Genomic DNA, 10243 nt, shown 5'->3' on the forward strand with positions numbered 1-10243 from the left:
GTGGGCTGTCTGATTATCAATTAAAATTGCATTATTGATCCTTAATATGTTGACTCAATATTGTTTCACATTAGCAAGTTAGTTCGTAACTTTCTAATATAGTCGCACAATCAATTTTTTATTAAATCATCATATGACACGTTAAGGCGCTAAAAACCAACTTTATGAAATTTGGTTTTGTATCCCAACTTATTTTGATGTCTAAATTGAAATAAATCATATTATTATGCAAATCACGCTATGGTTGAATGAAAATTTGGACAGTTAGCCCTGGTTTGGGCTCAACTAAAATGCATTTTGGATATTTTGGAGAATGTAATTAAAAAATAAGAAAATATTTTGAATTTATGTGTGATATTATCTTATTAAAGAATGCGTGTTTTAAAAAAAATGCATTTTTTGAGAATGAGCCCAAACAAAGCTTAATGTCATTAAGAATTACGATAGTAAAAAGTTGGAGATAACTTTCTTTGTTTTAAAGATTTAGGACTAACTTGTTACTTGAGTGATAGATTGGGGGAAATTGTGAAATTATTCCTTAAATTGAGGTTTATGCCCCAATTTGAAATTCTACTAATGAATATATTAACTTTTTTATTTTATTTTATTGGAAGGATGTCTTGTATTATTGAAGATGTATTTAAAGCTTGCACGTGGGTTGCACTTGTGTCAAGAAAAAATTATAATTTAAATTTATATTCATTCAGCGACTTTCTTTAGAAAATGAAATTACACTTTATTATTTTTATTTATTATTTTATTTTTTATTTTTGGTGGCGGAGGAGTGGGGGGATTTGACAAGGTTGAATATAGAAATATAAAAGAATCGTACCATATTTGAATTAAGCAAGTTCGAATTGTCTATGAACTTAGCCTTGTTCAACTCTGATTTTTTAAAATTTATTTTCAATCACATATTCTATAAGATCCACAATTTTTATTAACTTTTTGACCACACATTTCATTAATTTACTTTTGTCAAAATCTATTAAAAATTCAATTTTTAGCTAAAGCAAATAGGAACTTAAGACACTCTGTATTGTTATATCAAACTATGCTACCATTCCATAGACGTGTGAAACAATCTATCGCTCCAAAAAAGACCTCTCATGACACGATCGATATCATACTAGGCGATTATGATCTCCGTCATGGTCTGAATTTGCTCCGATTTAAAGTTGAAGGTAGGGATGTGAAAATGTTGTTCTATTTTTATGATGGCAGTTTGATTACCTTAGTGGCTACTCAAATCTTGTACTTACTTGGAGAGGTAGAGATGGAACTCATCATTTAAAATCCCCCACCCCTATCATTTACCAAGCATATAAAACATTTCTACTTCTAGGCTCTTCGTGTTCCATGTAACCATGGTGGATATCTTTATATATACTACTTATTCAGTCATGTGGACTAGATGGTAACAAAAATTATTGTTAGAAAACAAGAAAGTAATTAATAAAAACTCGTGATAAAATGTCACTTGTGCATCGATATGATACATATCAAATGTCATAGTATGGAAGAATTATGCGATCTCTACTCAGGGTTCGTCTAGTCAAGATTATAAAAGATCAAAAACTACTTCTAAAATTAAGAAGTTGCTTTGGGACAATATTTGAAAAATTTTATGAAAGTATTTTGTTGAATTAACTAGAAGAATTTTAAATAGAAGTTGGCTTAAAGTGAGAAGTATTGTCACTCTGACCCTCAATACAATTAGAGATAAAAATAATTTACTTTTAAGTTATGGTGCACAGACATGTAAAGCAGGACTCTTTACAGATGTTGGCATCTCCCAAATTTAAAAAAAAATAAATAAATAAAAAATATTCCTTTGTAAAAGTATACTAGAATTAAGAAACCCATAATTTATAACTTTAGGTAGCAAGAAAATATTGAAATTAATTTAAAATAGGTTATCTTTTGAGGCTCTTTTCAACATAATTGCCCCACTTTGAATTCTTAATTCCTAATAATTCTTTTCAAGGTTCGCGTAATGTGTTATTGTCTGCCATCATTTGTTACGAAAAAATGCAACCTTCCGCACAAGAAAGTTCAAAGAGTGGCAAGAAAGAAGAAATATATATGTATAGGGCAAATTCCTCCGAGTCCTCAACCTTTCATAAATCAGCTATGTCGCAAACTTTTCATTTATGAATATAAGTTAAAGTTACTTAAGAGTCATTTCCAGCTGATGGAATAAAACAAGATGGGCACACGTGTAGGTGGTTCAAGGAACTTTTTAGTAAGAGACAAAATGTGGGCTGTCTGATTATCAATTAAAATTGCATTATTGATCCTTAATATGTTGACTCAATATTGTTTCACATTAGCAAGTTAGTTCGTAACTTTCTAATATAGTCGCACAATCAATTTTTTATTAAATCATCATATGACACGTTAAGGCGCTAAAAACCAACTTTATGAAATTTGGTTTTGTATCCCAACTTATTTTGATGTCTAAATTGAAATAAATCATATTATTATGCAAATCACGCTATGGTTGAATGAAAATTTGGACAGTTAGCCCTGGTTTGGGCTCAACTAAAATGCATTTTGGATATTTTGGAGAATGTAATTAAAAAATAAGAAAATATTTTGAATTTATGTGTGATATTATCTTATTAAAGAATGCGTGTTTTAAAAAAAATGCATTTTTTGAGAATGAGCCCAAACAAAGCTTAATGTCATTAAGAATTACGATAGTAAAAAGTTGGAGATAACTTTCTTTGTTTTAAAGATTTAGGACTAACTTGTTACTTGAGTGATAGATTGGGGGAAATTGTGAAATTATTCCTTAAATTGAGGTTTATGCCCCAATTTGAAATTCTACTAATGAATATATTAACTTTTTTATTTTATTTTATTGGAAGGATGTCTTGTATTATTGAAGATGTATTTAAAGCTTGCACGTGGGTTGCACTTGTGTCAAGAAAAAATTATAATTTAAATTTATATTCATTCAGCGACTTTCTTTAGAAAATGAAATTACACTTTATTATTTTTATTTATTATTTTATTTTTTATTTTTGGTGGGGGAGGAGTGGGGGGATTTGACAAGGTTGAATATAGAAATATAAAAGAATCGTACCATATTTGAATTAAGCAAGTTCTAATTGTCTATGAACTTAGCCTTGTTCAACTCTGATTTTTTAAAATTTATTTTCAATCATATATTCTATGAGATCCACAATTTTTATTAACTTTTTGACCACACGTTTCATTAATTTACTTTTGTCAAAATCTATTAAAAATTCAATTTTTAGCTAAAGCAAATAGGAACTTAAGACACTCTGTATTGTTATATCAAACTATGCTACCATTCCATAGACGTGTGAAACAATCTATCGCTCCAAAAAAGACCTCTCATGACACGATCGATATCATACTAGGCGATTATGATCTCCGTCATGGTCTGAATTTGCTCCGATTTAAAGTTGAAGGTAGGGACGTGAAAATGTTGTTCTATTTTTATGATGGCAGTTTGATTACCTTAGTGGCTACTCAAATCTTGTACTTACTTGGAGAGGTCGAGATGGAACTCATCATTTAAAATACCCCACCCCTATCATTTACCAAGCAGATAAAACACTTCTACTTCTAGGCTCTCCTTGTTCTATGTAACCATGGTGGATATCTTTATATATACTACTTATTCAGTCGAGTGGACTATATGGTAACAAGAATTATTAGTAGAAAACAAGATAGTAATTAATAAAAACTTGTGATAAAATGTCACTTGTGCATCGATATGATACATATCAAATGTCATAGTATGGAAAAATTATGCGATCTCTACTCAGGGTTCGTCTAGTCAAGATTATGAAAGATCAAAAACTACTTCTAAAATTAAGAAGTTGCTTTGGGACAACATTTGAAAAATTTTATGAAAGTATTTTGTCGAATTAATTAGAAGAATTTTAAATAGAAGTTGGCTTAAAGTGAGAAGTATTGTCACTCTAACCCTCAATGCAATTAGAGATAAAAATAAGTTACTTTTAAGTTATAGTGCACAGACATGTAAAGCAGGACTCTTTACAGATGTTGGCATCTCCCAAATTTAAAATAAAAAATAAAAAATATTCCTTTGTATAAGTATACTAGACTTAAGAAACCCATAATTTATAACTTTAGGTAGCAAGAAAATATTGAAATTAATTTAAAATAGGTTATCTTTCGAGGCTCTTTTCAACATAATTGCCCCACTTTGAATTCTTAATTCCTAATAATTCTTTTCAAGGTTCGCGTAATGTGTTATTGTCTGCCATCATTTGTTACGAAAAAATGCAACCTTCCGCACAAGAAAGTTCAAAGAGTGGCAAGAAAGAAGAAATATATATGTATAGGGCAAATTCCTCCGAGTCCTCAACCTTTCATAAATCAGCTATGTCGCAAACTTTTCATTTCTAGCACTCATGTCTCGACACTCTGCGAGATATTCCCATATGGGAAAAAGTCTATTTGGAATTAATTGAAGGGTAAAATTGTCCAAAAAATAATCAGAATAAAACGTAAATTTGAACAATCAATGCTTGAACTTTGGAATTGTAGCTATATTGACACCACATTTTTTTACGAATGTTAAAAGGTTAGGAACATAAAAGTTACCAACGAAAGATTAGAGAATAAATGTTACACTTATGAAAGGTTGAGAACTTCTCGACGAATTTATCCATACACACACACTCCACTCATTGTCAAGGTTGGGAACACTTATGACTTTCGAGCAAAAAGTTTTGTATACTTTGATGATGCCTTGTCGGCCATAGTTTATCCTTGAAAAGCAATTAGATTGATTGATTTGAAAATAAGAATAATTAAATTTGAAGGTAACTTTATTAATTCTCCACTTAAGTTATACCCATTTTAATTTTTGGAAAATACAGTCCTCCTAGAATAGTTTTTAACACAAGAAAATTTGTGTTGTGGACATTTTCGTGTACATTTAAATTATTTTCGGGTTTGTAGAATAGTTTTTCACACAAGAAAATTTGTGTTGCGGTGAATTGATATGGAATGATGAAGAAGAAAAATTATGTAAATTATTTGTCTATTGTCTTGACCAATTCAATACACAACACATTTTTGAGAGTAGCATGTACTACGCGCAATATTCAATAGAGGGAGACTAGTAGAATATATACTAGAATCAATAATTTATAAAAGCTCGGGTTATATATCTTTTTTCTCTAAATATGTAATTTACCTTACAAAAAATAAACCGTCAAGGTGGTCTAACGTCAAACTACATAAAAAGTTACATCAAATTTATGTGTACACAATTTATCACTAACTATAAAGTACGTAATAATACATTGAATTTCAAAAAATAAATAAAACACATATATTAGGCTGGTCAAATTTGACGTTCAGCTCCATAATTCTTTCCAATTATTATGAAATAATTAATTCACGTTGATAAACTATGGTTTCAAATGTCTCTTAAATTAAAGAATATGAGAAAGATATAGAAAATATATTTTTAGTCAAAATACAAAAAACAAGTCATTCAAAGAATGGTGTCACAGTCACACCACACTAATGTTGCATTTCAAGATAAGCATTCGATCAAAATAAATAATTGAAGATAATGGAGATATAATGGAACCCATTTTCCTTTAAAATAATATTTTGGACACATTGAGGAAACAAATTTAATTGATGACTATAAAATCATTACGAAAAAATGTTATGATTTTATAATAACTTTGTTTGACTTATAATTTGTAAGGACACTCTCAATAATTGTCCTAATAGATGGTATTTATATTATTTTAAATATTTTGAATTCACATATTTATGACCTTGTAATTTCATGGAATTGTAGAGGTTTAGTTTAAACACTTTCTTGTCATCATTATTATTATTATTATTTTATTTTATTTTTTGATTTTGTCGCTTTTTCAATCTCAAGCAAGTAAACTTGTAAGGGTATTCGAAAATTCGGTGTCCTGAAATCAACTGATTTGAAAGTTATCGATCTAACGCTCGCTAAAATGATCGTATAGAAAGAAAAAGATGGAGAAGTTGATAAAAATCATCTTTCGAGCCTTTATAACTCGAGTGAATAAACATGCAAATGTTCAAACTCTGGTGCCCTAAGGTCAACTGACTTGGGAGTTTTCGGCCTAAAGTTTGATATATGGGTTATATATAAAGTAAATGAGAAGATGCCTGAGAAAAAGAAAGAAAAAAGAGAGGAAGAGAAAACAATAATAAGTGGGGAAAAGACAATTGCAGTAATTAAGCCCCCAAGAAATTTGGTTGATAGAATTATACATTTAATGTAAAGCAAGTAGCTTAGTTTAAATGTTGGAGTAATAAAAAACATGAGAATCTTTATTTGTTGAAATGTGAATGTGTGATAGTAATATCTATCAAAACTAAGATAGTGTAAGGATTATGATTACCTAAACTTCAACTTTAGAACACATTCTGAAAATTTTGATGAAAAGAATAACTTTGAAGGGTGTGGAACTCTTGAGCGAAGTAAGGAAATACTTGACTACTACGAGTCAAGAGTTAAATCAATCATGAGCTCGATATGTTTTCATGAATCACACACACACGTCGGGTTATGCATATAATAGGTAGATATTTATTTTGATTTTTGCACTATCGAACTATTCATTAAGTTGATTATTGAATTTCAATCCTGAGATACGACAGATTGTCAAATCATATTTTGTGCGGAATTAAGCTATTAATTTGTTCGAGAAAAAACAATAGTTTTAGGGTTTGATAAGTTCGCTTTACACACTTATTTATGCCATAAAACATGAATAATTGTTGGTAAATATGTTGAAGTATGACTTAATTCTATATAAATTATATTGCACTGGACAACATGGATGACTATGGCAAAATTCAGGAAACATGAGCGAAATTATCAAAATGGAAAAAAATCAAAGTTCAGGGACCAAAGTACAAATATTTAAAAGATAACGAAGAAACGAAGATGTGAAAGGGTTAAAAATCAATTGAGTGAAAAAATGAAGTATTGGAAGAAGAAGAAGCAAGAAAAGAGATCAAGAAACAAAAAAATAGAATTCAAGGACTAAAACACAATTTTTGGATTATTATCTACTCCATGCAGTTGCATAGCGTATGACCATATAGTGTATTGTGCCATGTAGTTGCATGGTGTCATTTAGAGAATTTGATGGCCAAATTTCATTGATATTATGCTATAGTATGCATCTGTACTACGCTATAATATAGTACATTTCCGATAGAAAAAAATTATGATTTCCATATATGACTCAAATTCTCATGGAAATAAATCTTGAAAACATCATTAGCCCCTATTTGATAGAGACTAAAATCAGATTTTTAGTCAATTTTAATAAAAGTTGATGAAATATATGGTTGATAAGTTATGGGCTCTATAAAATATGTGGTAGAAATTAATTGTTGACTATGACTTGAATTAAAATCTAATTTTAATTGCAACCAAATAGGGGCTTACAGAAAAATTACAATGAAGGTTCCAACCTTTAAAAAATGTTCAACACAATCTCAAACATTTAAGTCATAGCATATCTGTTCTAAACCTTTCAAAAATGTGCAATGGAATTACCTTTGGTCAATTTTTTAATCCAAGATTTATTAGTTGATCAAAGGTTAAGCGTCTAACCATAATTTGACTATATTCAAAAGGGCAAATTGCACTTTTAACCTTTAATTAATTAAAAAATGAAGATTTGCAGGAAAGATTCAAAACCTTTAAAAAATGTAAAGCGCAATCTCAAACTTAATAAATGTTTGACGAAATTACCTAAAATTTTTCATCCAAAAATTTGTCATCTCCATTACTTTTGGGTCTAATGACACTAGTGGAGACTAATTCCTTCTGGCTCTCGTGCTCTCCTCATACGATGATAGAGGGGGATCACGAGCTTGCTACACTTCTTCCCGAGTCTTTCTTACAACCTAGGTTTCACTTTCTATCTAGCCTCCTACTTCTTTTTATGAGGCACAAACAGGAGAATTTATCCTGGAAGCGGAAGAATTGAAAAAAAAAAAAAAAAAAAAGATCAGATCACCCATGCCATCCGACACACAAACCACCATCCACAACCAACATTGTCTTCCTCCCTATTCTGCTCCTGCCCAATGTTAGAACCAAAACCAGAACTCATCTGCCCAATGCCACTACTGGCGCATTACAAATCCAAAATTAGAGATCCAATATCATCGGCCGACACCCACAAATCCAACACGCCGACGACAAATCCACAGCCATAGAAATCGGTGGCGGAGACAGATTGTGGACACTCGAGCAAGATGCGCACTGTAGCCGACGGTGAAGATGAGGCCACAGATCGCTGCGCTACCGTCTGTAAGAGACAGCACAACCTGGGGATGAAGCTACCGGTGAAGTTGAATTCGGGTGGGGAGAATGAAAATAGAAGCATCACCTCCTCAACCTTTCTTAAGCTGCCACAGAGAGAGAGAGAGAGAGAGAGTTTGTGGAGAGAGAAGGAGATGGATTATAATTGATAGAGAGAGAAGACGGATTGAAATGAAATTCGAGTATAATTGGTATTTAATTTAAAGATGAAAATCTGATTTTTGAACTATTAAACTACTCATATGATTTTTGAACCCTAGTTTTTAACTCTAGGGTTTTATGTAATTACCACTTTTTTTATTGTATTAATTCAGTACAATTATTTATTTATTTTTATTCCCCCCAAATTTCGCCTCTAATCTGTGGCGTAAAAAAGAAGTAAACGATATTAAAATGGTTTTAATGTGACTTCGAATAATTCGCTTGCTTCGAATTTTCAATTAGCCGATGGATTATGTTGTACTCAAGATAATTAATTGGCATATGTTGGTGTGTCCAAAATACTTGGTCCAAAAGTCTCGGTAATTCTTCGATTATCTTACTTTGAAGGCAAACAAAACATTCTCATTATAATATCGTCACATGTTGTGGAGAAAGAAAATAAATCATACAATCGACTCAAACATTCAATTCTAACGTTAAATATGTCAATTTATATACCACTTCATTCTCATTTCTAGAACTAACACGAGATAATTCATTGTTAACATCTATTAACAAATCAACAATGTCTAAAAGGATTTTTATTTTTCGAGCGAATGATAATCTAAATTTAAAATTTGAATTACTTCGTTAATTTTGTATCAACATAGTGTACTCAACGTGTCAATCGTGTCGGATGTGTCAAACCAACGGTTAAATGTCACATTAGCCACGAACTTTCTCATATGTTTTTCAATTGTCATCGAAAGTTTTTCGAATTGTCACTAAACTTTCTCAAATATTTTTCAATTATCATTAAAATTTGAAAGACTTCCAAAATGCCATTCAACTTACAAATACTTTATTCATCAACGGTGTTTCAAATGTTAACAGACTTGATGGCATGACAGATACAATGATAGATAAAATAAAATTTTCCTGAGTTGATCAAATCCATTAACTTGTAATACAACAAGTGAGGAAAGAACTAACGTTTATAAGTTCAATAAAAATTCGAAAAAACTTAAATGTCAGCGACAATTCGAAAAACATTTAACTTTATAATGACAATTGTAAAAGATCCAGAAAAGTTCAGTGACAACTATACACATATTTGAAAGTATTTATAAATAAATAGTTGAAAATATGCGTTAAATAAATGATACAAGTATCAATACTTGTAGGTCCCACAAAACACTTTTAACATGTGTTTATAAACCAAATAGAAAAATGCAGGAACTCTTGAGATTGGCTCTAGGGGCCGAAGTGCCGTGTTCTCGACCCTTAATTTGAATTCGATGGGCCCCATGTGATGTAAGATCGAGAGCCGAGGTGGCAACTCCTCAATCTGAAGTCAAACCAGGGATTTAATCCCAAGCTACGAAGCTTGAACCAAATATATCATGAGATAATTAACTTGTTAAGCTAACATGAAATCCCGTCTCTACCACAAATTAGTATATTCATAAATCATTTCATGGTGACTTGTTCAACACCCAATTAGGTTTAATTTCCTAAAAAAAAAATACGTATTTCATGAATCACGAGGAGTTTTCCCCCTTTTCTAAGATATTTTTTTGGCCTACTTTTGTTGAATTTTTAAGCTTCTAAGCATGGGCTCCATGCCCACCTTTTCCCATCAACCAATAAATTATTAAATAATTAAATATAGTTAATTACTCATCAATTGAATAAGCAACAAAATTAACATTTATATTACCAAACCCTTTCAGTTTTCAAACACCTTAA

The sequence above is a fragment of the Olea europaea genome, chromosome 7 (assembly GCF_002742605.1).
Source record: "Olea europaea var. sylvestris chromosome 7, O_europaea_v1, whole genome shotgun sequence".
Taxonomy (NCBI): Eukaryota; Viridiplantae; Streptophyta; class Magnoliopsida; order Lamiales; family Oleaceae; genus Olea; species Olea europaea.